The 14,134-nt window shown below is 29.1% G+C and overlaps 1 protein-coding gene across 3 annotated transcripts in view; it reads right to left on the reverse strand.

The window, feature by feature from the left end:
- haf (leucine-rich repeat and fibronectin type-III domain-containing protein hattifattener) overlaps positions 1–14,134 on the reverse strand; it is a 481,095-nt gene that overhangs the window by 165,728 nt on the left and 301,233 nt on the right. The window lies entirely within an intron of this gene.

The following is a 14,134-nucleotide window of genomic DNA, read 5'->3' on the forward strand; positions in this document are numbered from 1 at the left end:
TTGAAGTGGGAAGTAATAATGGCCCATTTCTTGTGGCCAATTTGATGAAGAAGTGTTGGTAATTCATCACTTATGTCATTGCATATGTATGCGTGTGAATATGTCACGGAGGATGTCATTTATAATGTATGGCCAGTGAGGACTCATACCATCACGTTGACGTTCATTATCATCTTCTTTTACACATTCCTTGGTAATTGGATTAAGTCAATTATAACAGATTTGTTTGTTCTTTTCTCGTTTCGGTTTAAGCGTAATTTGTATGCCTTATGTCAATGTGATTTTGGCTAATTAAATAAAAACGAGTGAAGTTGCTTTGAACACATAAGTCAAGGTCAATTTATGCATTAAAAGGAATGCATTTGAATGCTGGTGGATGAGAAATTTCGTCATAGGAAACATATTGATGGAAATTGACATGAATGAATGAATGTAGGAATTTTTAGACTAAATTTTAAAAGAAGAAGAAAATCAGCATATTTCAATTCAGTCAATTCAGTTATGTTGAATTTTGGGACCAAGTGGGAAAAGGGGACAATGAATTGGTATCCTATTTTCATCATAACAACTTCGAAAATATTCCTTAAAATTTGTAGAATATTGGTTCAGTTATGTTGCACGCAGAGAAGGAATATGATCACCTCAAACATGTTTCAAGAGCAAAATGTTATTTTTGGATGGTGACCATATAAAATGTTTTTCGCAAAAAAGTTGTTTTCTCGTCGAACATAACATGTTTGCCGAAATCAGATATATAATTTCCGAGAAAATAACATGAATTCAACCACCAATATCCAATGCAACCGACGACAGTCGGTGTTTGTTTGTGAACGTGTAATGAATGAACATGAAATAAGACTCCATTTTTGAGGCTTTTTTCTATTTTCGAAATACAATTTTATACACACAAAAAAATTTTTTTCTGATTCAACCACGAAATTAATTGATCCAATTAATTTTTTAATTGAAATGTCTTCAATCACGAAAATGATAGTATTAATCACAGTTTTAATTGTGCATAGAAAAAATTCTTGATTAAAAAATTGATTTTATTAGCAAATTTCAATTATTTTTTTTTATTAAAAAAGATAACTATTTTCAATTACTTTCTGAATTGGTTTAGAATTTTTATTTCTATTAACAATTGATTGTTTGAAATACATTTTTAATTAAAAATTAAAAAAAAAATTCATAATTTTATTTTTTTTTTACTGACTTAGTCTTCCGAATTTGATTAAAAAGTTAATTTTATAAATTAATTTTTTAATTAAAAATTTAAAATTTTAAAATTTTCAATCATTGACTTAATTAACTTAATGTTTCTATCTTGATTAAAAAGTTAATTGTATTAATTAATTTATTAATTGGACAAAATTTTCAACTTCAATTAACTTTTTAATTGGAAATATTTTGGTGATGTTTTTTCTGAGTAGAAACACAATTTTGACAATATTTTGTATAGAATGAAAATTAACAAAATTTTCTCTGTATATTAATCGAAATGTCCAATAACCTCGTGTTATGATGGCAATTATATGAAACAAATGTTGAAACAATTTTCTATAGAAAAATGTTTGACAAAATTATCTATAAAATAATAAATTGACAAAATTTTCTATAAAAATAACATTTTGACAACAGAAATAAAATTTTGACAATATTTTCTATAGAAATAAAAGTTTGACAAAATTTTCTATAGAAGTAAAATTTTGACAAAATTTTCTATAGAAATGAAGTTTTGACAAAATCTTCTATAGAAATAAAATTTTGACAAAATTTTCTGTAGAAATAAAATTTTGACAAAATTTTCTATAGAAATAAAATTTTGACAAAATTTTCTATAGAAATAAAATTTTGACAAAATTTTCTATAGAAATAAAATGTTGACAAAATTTTCTATAGAAATAAAATTTTGACAACATTTTCTATAGAAATAAAATTTTGACAACATTTTGTATAAAAATGAAATTTTGACAAAATCTTCTATAGAAATAAAATTTTGACAAAATTTTCTATAGAAATAAAATTGTAACACAATTTTCTATAGAAATGAAGTTTTGACAAAATTTTCTATAGAAATAAAATTTTGACAAAATTTTCTATTGAAATAAAATTTTAACAAAATTTTCTATTGAAATAAAATTTTAACAAAATTTTCTATAGAAATAAAATTTTGACAAAATTTTCTATAGAAATAAAATTTAACAAAATTTTCTATAGAAATAAAATTTTGACAAAATGTTCTAGAGAAATAAAATTTTGACAAAATAAAATTTTGACAACATTTTCTATAGGAATAAAATTTTTAGAAAATTTTCATTAGAAACAACATTTTGACAAAATCTTCTATAGAAATAAAATTTTGACAAAATCTTCTATAGAAATAAAATTTTGACAAAATTTTCTATAGAAATAAAATTGTGACAACATTTTCTATAGGAATAAAATTTTTACAAAATTTTCAATAAAAATAAAATTTTGACAAAAGTTTCTATAGCAAATATTTGGCAAAATATTGATCTCCATATAAGAGGCACTGTACAATTATCCGCTAGAAATAAAAATTTTGGCACAAACGTGACATTGTTATAGAAATAAAATTTTGGCAAACTTTTCTATAGAAATGAAATTTTGACAAAATATTCTATAGAAATAAAATTTTTACAAAATTCTCTGAAAAAATAAAATTTTACAAAATTTTCTATAGAAATAAAATTTTGACAAAATTTTCTATAGAAATAAAATTTTCAGAAAATTTTCTTTAGAAATAAAATTTTTAGAAAATTTTCTATAAAAATTAAATTTTCAGAAAATCTATGTATATAAAATTCAATCTATGTTTGTTTATTTGTTTGTTTGTTTGTATGAACCGAGTTGGCTCCGAAACGGCTGAACCGATTTACTTGAAACTTTCAGAGATCATAGGGGACGTTCATGTGGTTAAAATAGGGTACCTCATTTTTTGACACCTGGTCGCGGAGGGGGACCTCCCCTTTGTCGGACTTTTTGAAAATTGGACCAAAGTTGACCGATTTGCTTGAAATTTTCATTGAAGGTTGGGGTTGGCAACTAGACAAAGATCCGCTACTTTATATTTCGATATTTGGCGGCGGAGGGGGACCTCCCCTTTGTTCGACTTTTTTTAAAGTACAGTGAAAAAACTAAAATTCTCTAAATTATCTGAGATTTAAAGAGAACATGCGGTGAGGTTATGGAATTAATATGGGGTACCTGATGATTTCAAATGCGGACGGGGAGGTGGACCTCCCCCTTGCCTTACTTCTTGAAACTTGGAACAAAATTATGCGATTTGCATGAAATTTTCATTGAATGTTGGGGTTGGCATCTAGACAAAAATCCGCTACATTATTTTTCGATATTTGGTCGGGGAGGGGGGCCACCCCTTTGCCCGACTTTTTTTAAAGTACAGTGAAAACAAAACTAAACTCCCCCGACTGAAATTTTACGGAAAAATGGGTGAGGTTATGAAATTTATATCAGGTTCCTGATTTTTTAATAAAAATAAAAGGGCATAGGGAGACATCCGCTTCTCTTAAGTACATACAGAGAAACAGTTAAACTTTACCGAGTTACTTGAAATTTACAGAGGACTGGGGAGAGATCGTAACCTCTGTCAACCGTAATAGTTGATACCTGATTTTGTGATTTTTGGACGGAAGAGAGGCCGCCCCTTTAGGCTTTTAATTTGCTTGACATTTTCTAGACGTTTACAAAAGATACGCTTTTCGACATTTGGTCGGGGAGGAGGTCCTCCTCTAAAACTGCAAAAAAAAAATGGCTCTATTAACCATGTTCCTTAATCTATATCTGTCCATAAAGCTCGAAAAATAATTGTATAATTAGATATAATGCATTTGGACGTCAATTGCCTGTTTCGGTATCAGGCTAACATGAAATATAAAAAAATTTAAGTTTTCTTGAAATTTACAAAGGAAGCGGGGGAAAAGGTTATAAATGAAGAGGCAACCTTCATTGGCCCACACTTGAAGGAAAGTTTCAATAATTTTCAGGGAAGGTTAGGGGTGCTATTCACTCCGGTGTTTGTCGATATTGTATCGGGGAAAGTGACGTCCCTTTAAAACAATAGAGCAAAAATTAAACATATCCGATCTACTTGAAATTTACAGGGAACGTGGGAGGAGGTGATGAAATTTATACATGATTTTTAGATTAATATATGATTTTTCGATATCTGGTTGGGGAAGGGGAAAATTGAAATAAACTTTGTCGATTTACTTCGATAGAATTTATAGGGACCATTGAGTAGTTGCGAAATTAATATAGGGTACGTGATAGTCCTATATCAGGTCATAGATTTTGCATACCAGGACCCAAATCCTTATTATCAAGTTCTTTCATAATGGCGTTAATCGCAATGTTAAATACCAAATTTACAAATTTTTCTTAATTAAATAAATTCGTCTTTATCATTATTATTCTGTAATTCTAATATTTAGTTTTCATATTCTTTCATATTAGTTCAAGAGGGGGTTTTTTCAGTGTATACTCTTTCAAATGTATGCCAATATAATAAAAAATTGCGAAGCTATCATACTCAACATAATCAACAATATAACAATTTAAAAAATGTCCACTCACCTTGGCAACGAAACTAATTTCATATTTTCAATGTTCAGATGAATGCCTTCTAGGAAAATGTGTAGGAATAAATTGTATCCTTTATGAAATTCTTATAGTTTCCATGATTTGTCAATAACTCTGTGTATGTACGACTATGTAAAACTAAGGTAGAAGTGAAGAGCACCAATATTATGTCTATGACACATGAGGCAACACGTACATATGGTGGTGCTCTCTTAATGATTGCAACCGGCTGTGCACAATATTCTCCAGAACAACGCCATTGTAACACATGATGGATACGAGGATGTGTGAGTAACAACGTTATGGCAGATGAATGAAATACGTGCACGTGTATTCATAGCCATATACATATGTATGTATGTATGGACAGGCTGTGACATACAGGAACACTTGCACTCATGCACAACTCACAAACTAAAGTTTAATGGAATTTTATTCCTATTTTAGATCCTACCTACAGAGAAAGTCAACTATGAGAGTGAATGTGTAGAGGGATGTGGAGAGATACGTGCACATAAACACACACTCACCTTATAGTTTTGTTACATTGAATGGGAGAGAGATCACGGTTGCCAATCGAGCAAAACAAAAATGTACCAAAATTGGAAGAAAATTGTACAAATAAAAAAATCTTAGTATTTCAGCGTTCGATTCGTGGTTATTATGAAAAAACTGTTTCCTCGAAAGAACTGTTTTATTATTTTATTTTAAAAGTTTATTTTTATACCCTCCATCATAGGATGGGGGTATATTAACTTTGTCATTCCGTTCGTAACACATCGAAATATTGCTCTAAGACCCCATAAAGTATATATATTCTGGGTCGTGGTGAAATTCTGAGTCGATCTAAGCATGTCCGTCCGTCCGTCCGTCCGTCTGTTGAAATCACGCTAACTTCCGAACGAAACAAGCTATCGACTTGAAACTTGGCACAAGTAGTTGTTATCGATGTAGGTCGGATGGTATTGAAAATGGGACATATCGGTCCACTTTTACGTATAGCCCCCATATAAAGGGACCCTCAGATTTGGCTTGTGAAGCCTCTAACAGAAGCATATTTCATCCGATCCGGCTGAAATTTGGTATATGGTGTTGGTATATGGTCTCTAACAATCATGCAAAAATTGGTCCACATCGGTCCATAATTATATATAGCCCCCATATAAACCGATCCCCAGATTTGGCTTGCGGAGCCTAAAAGGGAGGTAAATTTCATCCGATCCGGCTGAAATTTGGTACATGGTGTTGGTATGTGGTCTCTAACAACCATGCCAAAATTGGTCCACATCGGTCCATAATTATATATAGCCCCCATATAAACCGATCCCCAGATTTGGCTTGCGGAGCCTCAAAGAGAAGAAAATTTCATCCGATCCGGCTGAAATTTGGTACATGATGTTGGTATATGGTCTCTAATAACCATGCAAAAATTGGTCCATATCGGTCCTTAATTATATATAGCCCCCATATAAACCGATCCCCAGATTTGGCTTGCGGAGCCTAAAAGGGAGGTAAATTTTATCCGATCCGGCTGAAATTTGGTACATGATGTTGGTATATGGTCTCTAACAACCATGCAAAAATTGGTCCACATCGGTCCATAATTATATATAGACCCCATATAAACCGATCTCCAGATTTGGCTTGCGAAGCCTCAAAAAGAAGCAAATTTCATCCGATCCGCCTGAAATTTGGTACATGATATTGGTATATGGTCTCTAACAACCATGCAAAAATTGGTCCACATCGGTTCATAATTATATATAGCCCCCATATAAACCGATCCCCAGATTTGGCTTGCGAAGTCTCCAAGAGAAGCAAATTTCATCCAATCCGGTTGTAATTTGGAACATGGTGTTAGTATATGATCTTTAACAACCGTGCCAGAATTGGTCCATATCGGTCCATAATTATATATAGCCCCCATATAAAACGTTCTCCAGATTTGACCTCCGGAGCCTCTTGGAAGAGCAAAATTCATACGATCCGATTCAAATTAGGAACGTGGTGTTAGTATATGGTCGCTAACAACCATACCAAAATGGTTGCCACTAGAGCCAAAAATAATCTACCAAAATTTTATTTGTATAGAAAATTTTGTCAAAAATTTTATTTCTATAGAAAATTTTGTCAAAATTTTATTTCTAGAGAAAATTTTGTTTACATTTTATTCGGTTCATCATAAAATTTTCATCATTGTCAAAATTTTATTTCTATAGAAAATTTTGTCAAAATTTTATTTCTATAGAAAATTTTGTTCAAATTTTATTCGGTTCATAATCATGGTTGCCACTCGAACCAAAAATAATCTACCAAGATTTTATTTCTATAGAATATTTTGTCAAAAGTTTATTTCTATAGAAAATTTTGTTAAAATTTTAGTTCTGTAGAAATGTTTGTCAACATTTTCTTTTTATAGAAAATTTTGTCAAAATTTTTATTTCTATAGAAAATTTTGTTAAAATTTTATTTCTGTAGAAAATTTTGACAAAATTTTATGTCTACTTTGTCAAACTGAATTATATACGTATTGGATCGATCTTTTTTGATTTAATATATACCACGTATGGACTTACATACAATTTAGAAGATGGTGTTAGGAGGTTTCAAGATACCTTGCCATCGGCAAGCGTTACCGCAACTTAAGTAATTCGATTGTGGATGGCAGTGTATAGAAGAAGTTTCTACGCAATCCATGATGGAGGGTACATAAGCTTCGGCCTGGCCGAACTTACGGCCGTATATACTTGTTTTATGATCACTCCTATAAGCGACAATTTAATTAGGTGTATAAATATCTCTTGAATTGTAAATGTGACTAAATTTTAGATTTTTTTTAGCTTGCACCAACCAGAGAAAGTTACTACTTCCACAAAAAGGGAGAAAAAGGAAACTATGACAGTGTGATCTAACAAAAAAATAAAAATTTGTAAAGATATTGACTACATAGAAGATTTTTCGAAATTTTATTTTCATAGAAATTTTTTTTAATCTACAAAAACATTTTCAAAAAATTCATTTCCATAGAAAATTTTGTGAAAATTTCTATAGAAAATGTTGCCAAAATTTTTTTGCCATAGAAAATTTTGTCAAAACATTGTTTATATAGAAAATTTTGTCAAAATTTTGTTTCTATAGAAAATTTTGACAAAATTTTATTGTTATAGAAAATTTTGTCAAAATTTTATCTTTATAGAAAATATTGTCAAAATTGTATTTCTATAGAAAATTGTGTCAAAATTTTAGATCTATAGAAAACTTTCTAGAAATTTCATTTGTATAGAAAAATTTGCCAATATTGTATTTCTATAGAAAATTTTGTCAAAATTTTATTTCTATAGAAAATTTTCTGAAAATTTTATTACTGTAGAAAATTTTCTGAAAATTTTATTACTGTAGAAAATCTTATTTCTGTAGAATATTTTCTGAAATTTTTATTTCTATAGAAGATTTTGTCAAAATTTTTGTTTCTATAGAAAATTTTTTCAAAATTTAATTTCTATAGAAAATTTTGTCAACATTTTATTTCTATAGAAAATTTTCTCAAAATTTAATTTCTATAGAAAATATTTTCAAAATTTTAGTTCTATAGAAAATTTTATTTTTAAGGAAAATTTTGTCAAAATTTTATTTCTGTAGAAAATTTTCACAAAATTTTTTGTCAATAGAAATTTTTCTCAAAATTTTTTCTATAGATAATTTTCTCAAAATTTTATTTCTATAGACAATTTTGTCAAAATTTTATTCCTATAGAAAATTTTCTGAAAATTTTATTTCTGTTGAAAATTTTATTTTTTAGATAATTATCTGAAAATTTTATTTCTGTAGAAAATTTTCTAAAAAATTTATTTCTATAGAAAATTTTGTCAAAATTTTGTTTCTTTGGAAACTTTTGTCAAAATTTTATTTCTATAGAAAATTTTCTCAAAATTTTATTTCTATAGAAAATTTTGTCAAAATTTTATTTCTATAGAAAATTTTGTTAAAATTTTATTTCTTTGAAAATTTTGTCAAAATTTTATTTCTAGAAAATTTTATTTCTTTACTTCTACAGAGAATTTTGTCAAAAATTTATTTCTGTAGAAAATTTTCTCAAAATTTTATTTCTATAGAAAATTTTATAATTTTTTTTTAAGAAAATGTTCTGAAAAATGTATTTCTATAGAAAATTTTATCAACATTTTATTTCTATAGAAAATTTTGCGAAAATTGTATTCCTATTTTATTTTATTAGAAAATTTTATTTGTATAGAAAATTTTATTTCTGTAGAATCTATATATATAAAATTCAATCTATGTTTGTTTATTTGTTTGTTTGTATGTTCCGAGTTGGCTCCGAAACTGCTGAACCGATTTACTTGAAACTTTCAGAGATCGTATGGGGCGTTCATGTGGTGAAAATAGGGTACCTCATTTTTTGACACCTGGTCGCGGAGGGGGACCTCCCCTCGTCGGACTTTTTGAAAATTGGACCAAAGTTGACCGATTTGCTTGAAATTTTCATTGAAGATTGGGGTTGGCATCTAGACAAAGATCCGCTACTTTTTATTTTGATATTTGTTGGCGGAGGGGGGCCTCCCCTTTGTTCGACTTTTTTTTAAGTACAGTGAAAAAACTAAAATTTTCTAAATTATCTGAGATTTACAGAGAACATGTGGTGAGGTTATGGAATTAATATGGGGTACCCGATGATTTCATATGTGGATGGGGAGGGGGACCTCCCCCTTGCCCTACTTTTTGAAACTTGGAACAAAATTATGCGATTTACTTGAAATTTTCATTGCATGTTGGGGTTGGCATCTAGACAAAAATCCGCTACATTATTTTTCGATATTTGGTCGGGGAGAGGGACCACCCCTTTGCCCGATTTTTTTTGTTTGAAAGTACAAACAAAACTAAACTCCCCCGACTGAAATTTTACAGGAAAAATTGGTTATGAAATTTATATCAGGTTCTCGATTTAAAGATAAAACGGCATAGGGAGACATCCGCTTCTCTTAAGTACATACAGAGAAACAATTAAACTTTTACCGAGTTACTTGAAATTTACAGAGGACTGGGGAGAGGTTACGATATTAATAGTTTATACCTGCTTTTGTGATATTTGGACGGCCCTTTTAGGCTTATAATTTGCTTGACATTTTCTGGGACGTTTATAAAAGATACGCTATATCACTTTTCGATATTTAGTCGGGGAGGAGGTCCTCCTCCAAAACTGCAAAAAACAACAATTCGTAAGTTTTCTTGAAATTTACATATGCAGTGGGAGAAGGTTAGGAACGAAGAGGCAACCTTCCTTGCCCCACACTTGAAGGAAAGTTTCAAGAATTTTCAGGGAAGGTTAGGGGTGCTATTCACTACGGTGTTTGTCGATATTGTATCGGGGAAAGTGGCGTCCCTTTAAAACAATAGAGCAAAATTTAAACATCGCCGATCTACTTGAAATTTACAGGGAACGTGGGAGGAGGTGATTAAATTTATACATGATTTTTAAATTAGTATATGATTTTTCGATACCTGGTTGGGGAAGGGGAAAATTGAAATAAACTTTGTCGAGTAGTTGCGAAATTAAATTAGGGTACGTGATAGTCCGATATCAGGTCGGAGTGGAGCGAAGGTGGGGGGAGGGTTCTCTTTTGTCTGTTTTTTTTTTCTTAAATTGAAAGTAGAGGGTTGTCCGTAAATGGGAACTCGGTACATAATTTTATGATTTTTGCACAGGCTTCTGCCAGACTTCTTTTTAGTAAAGAACTTTAATTTACATGAAATTGGCAGCCAACGTAGAGGGTGCATCATTTTCCAACATTTTAGCAAATGTTAATGTGGTACAATTTTTTACTATTTTTGCTTTCTCCGATTTATTGGATGGGAAACAGTAATTCTTTGTATGTTATTATAATATAGTGCTTAATTTTCAGATATGTTGAGGAGAAGGATACCTTTCCTTGACAAACCACACTTAAAATTCACAAGAAATATAGAAGAAGATACACCCTCTCCCGCCGTATTTGTACCTATAAACGAAAAATTAAATAGTCCCATTTGTTTAAAAGAATTCAAATCTTTTCGAATTTGTTTTCAGCACGAAGGATATAGTTGACTTAGTTAACGCAAAATATTCCTCCAAATATGCTTCGGAAGGCGCAGCGAAGCGGGCCGGGTTACGCTAGTATTTTCTAAAAATTTTATTTCTGCAGACAATTTTCTAAAAATTTTATTTTTACATTTTTTCAAAATTTAATTTTTATAGAAAATTTTGTCAACATTTTATTTCTATAGAACATTTTCTCAAAATTTAATTTCTATAGAAAATATTTTCAAAATTCTATTTCTACAGAAAATTTTATTTCTAAAGAAAATTTTGTGAGAATTTTATTTCTGTAGAAAATTTTCACAAAATTTTTTGTATATAGAAAATTTTCTCAAAATTTTTTCTATAGATAATTTTCTCAAAATTTTATTTCTCTAGACAATTTTATCAAAATTTTATTTCTATAGAAAATTTTCTGAAAATTGTTTTTCTATAGAAAATTTTATTTCTGTAGAATCTTTTCTCAAAATTTCATTTCTGTAGAATATTATCTGAAAATTTTCTATAGATAATTTTCTCAAAATTTTATTTCTATAGAAAATGTTGTCAAAATTTTATTTCTATAGAAAATTTTGTCAAAATTTTATTTCTTTAGAAAATTTTATTCAAATTTTATTTCTATAGAAAATTTTGCCAAAATTTTATTTCTATGAAAATTTTGTCAAAATTTTATTGCTATAGAAAATTTTGTTAAAATTTGATTCTATAGAGATTTTTGTCAAAATTTTATTTCTATAAAAAAAATTTATTTCTGGAAAATTTTGTCAGAATTTTATTTCTATAGAAAATTTTTCCTAAATTTTTTGTCTATAGAAAATTTTTTCTATCGATAATTTTATCCAAATTTTATTTCTATAGACAATTTTGTCAACATTTTATTTCTATAGACAATTTTGTGACAACTTTTTTCTATAAATAATTTTGTCCAAAATTTATTTCAGAAGAAAATATTCTCAAAATTTTATTCTCTAGAAAATTTCATCAATTTTTTTTTCTAAAGAAAATGTTCTGAAAAATTTATTTCTTTAGAAAATTTTATCAACATTTGATTTCTATAGAAAATTTTGCGAAAATTTTATTTCTATAAAAAAAATTGCCAAAATTTTATTTCTATAGAAAATTTGCCAAAATTTGGTTTCCATAGAAATTGTTGTCAAAAATTTATTTCTATAGAAAATTTTGTCCAAATTTTATTTCTATAGAGAATTTTATCAAAATTTTATTTCTATAGAAAATTGAAGTACCTCTTAGTTGAAGAACAATATTTTGCAATATTTGGCAACCGTGAAAGAAATACGCAAAAACTTAACTATGGCATAATTTTTTGTAAGCATATGCAAATACAGATATAAATAATATAAATAACCCTCTGTGTGGGGTAATAGAATTATTTCAGATTTATAATAATTAGAAAAAATTTATATGTTATTTTCACTATATTTTTACAATCGGAGGATGTTTTTAGCACCCAATTCTGGAGTGTATAAAGCTAACGCATGGAATATTTTCCAAAATATTTGCTATTTTATTACATTTACCCTAGTGTTCAATTCTATAAAATTTTGCTGATAAACCAAAAACCAATATCATCATCATAGCTCCTGTTTTTTGAATTGTCAATGCAAATGGTGACCAGTTTGAAAAATTCCTACGTTAGATAAGAGCAACTGATGTCTTGCCATGTGGAATATATATTTAAAATATCAACTAAAATATAACAGGAATATCATAGAATGGGATTGAGGATTTATTATGCAAGTTATATTCTAGAGTACGTGTACAATATTTGTTATAGTATCTATTCTGGATGTATTCGGTGCAGAAATGACAGAAATACCATTGCCATGATTTTGGTTTTTAGAAATTCATTGAAATCCACCAAACAACAAGCACATCGTTAGATATTAGTTGGGGGTTTTTGCAGGCTATCTATTTTTGTATCTGGATTGAAGGATAGAAGTACATATATGATGGTAATGCTATTTGAATATTAATCAGTGATGAATAACACACATACTCGTATATCTGCAACTACCTTTGAAGTGCCACCAACTAGCGTACCGTTCTATTGAGTTATAATGTCATAGGAAAAAACAAATATCAAAATCCATTTAAGAATGATGTCATCCGCAGTACTAGGGATTAAGCAAAATGCATAGATTCTAAGCATGCAGACGTTAAATCCACAAAACAAAATATGAACAAATTCAATATTTATGAAAATGCGATTTCTAGATAGAACTCTGAAATGAATGAAATGAAGTTTATTTTAGCTTGTTGTGCATTATTTAAGTAACCACATCTCTTATACATTTTGTATACCTAAGTTAAAAACTATGTCTTTTTGTTAAATCAAAAATGTTTACTTTTGATTAAGGAAAATTTGCTTTAATGAAATGAACCCGAATTTCAAGAATAAGTATCCAAAATGAAATGAAATTGTTTTCTTACTATCAAAAAATAGATTCGATTCGAATCTATTATTAGATTTGAACTGACTGTTTTTAAAACAAATTTTTAATTCAATCATTTAAATAAAACAAAAAATGATGCGGTATATGGACCATATAAATAATAAAGACACTTTTCACAAAGACAAAATACTTGCGGTTTGCGATCATTTAATGCTCTAGATAAGCATTAAGTAGTTGCTTTAATCACAAACTATAGGTTTCTCTGTCCTTATTTATACATAGTTTATTTCAATCTTATTTAAGGCATTTTCATATTTATCCAGTTCTTTGAATATTGTCTATAGTCTATCTAACTGCTCACGTAATAAGCTTTATTAAATACAACACACACACGCACAGGATAAAATATAATTGCAGGTGTTGGTTAGGGGCATATACATATGCAATGCAAAATACGCAAGAAGTCATGTGTCACATATTCGTAAAAGATATCATCTCCTCCCCAAGCCAAATTGCCATGCCATGTTGCTACAGCTACGTTGTAGTCTAACTTATGTTTACTAAACAATCACTGACACATACTCTCTTCTCTTCTCTATTCTATTGAATAGAGTCTCTTCATTTCTATTTGAATAACGGTGAGTTGCTACAATTCACGTTGCATGCATTCATACAAGAGAGTGGCAGTGAAGAGTCTTTAACACACACCTCCACATGCTCCCACTCTCTCTCTCTTTCTCTAGTTTCCTCCATTTATGCATATTTCTAAAGCAAATAAGCTTTGAAAAGGTGATTGTAGACTTTGTCTGCTCCTGATGGGTTGAGGTGTGAATATGCAAAAGGGATATTATTCACAACATACCATAGAATAGCATTACAACGAATTCCTTGTGTTCAAGTACTTTCATTGAAATATTTTGTAAGGAAAGTTTTACTGCTTCCGTTTTAGTTTATGTTTATAACTGTGGGGTTTTTTTATATTTTATTTGCTATCCAAATGGTT

Source organism: Haematobia irritans, chromosome 2 (genome assembly GCF_050003625.1).
Source record: "Haematobia irritans isolate KBUSLIRL chromosome 2, ASM5000362v1, whole genome shotgun sequence".
Classification (NCBI taxonomy): Eukaryota; Metazoa; Arthropoda; class Insecta; order Diptera; family Muscidae; genus Haematobia; species Haematobia irritans.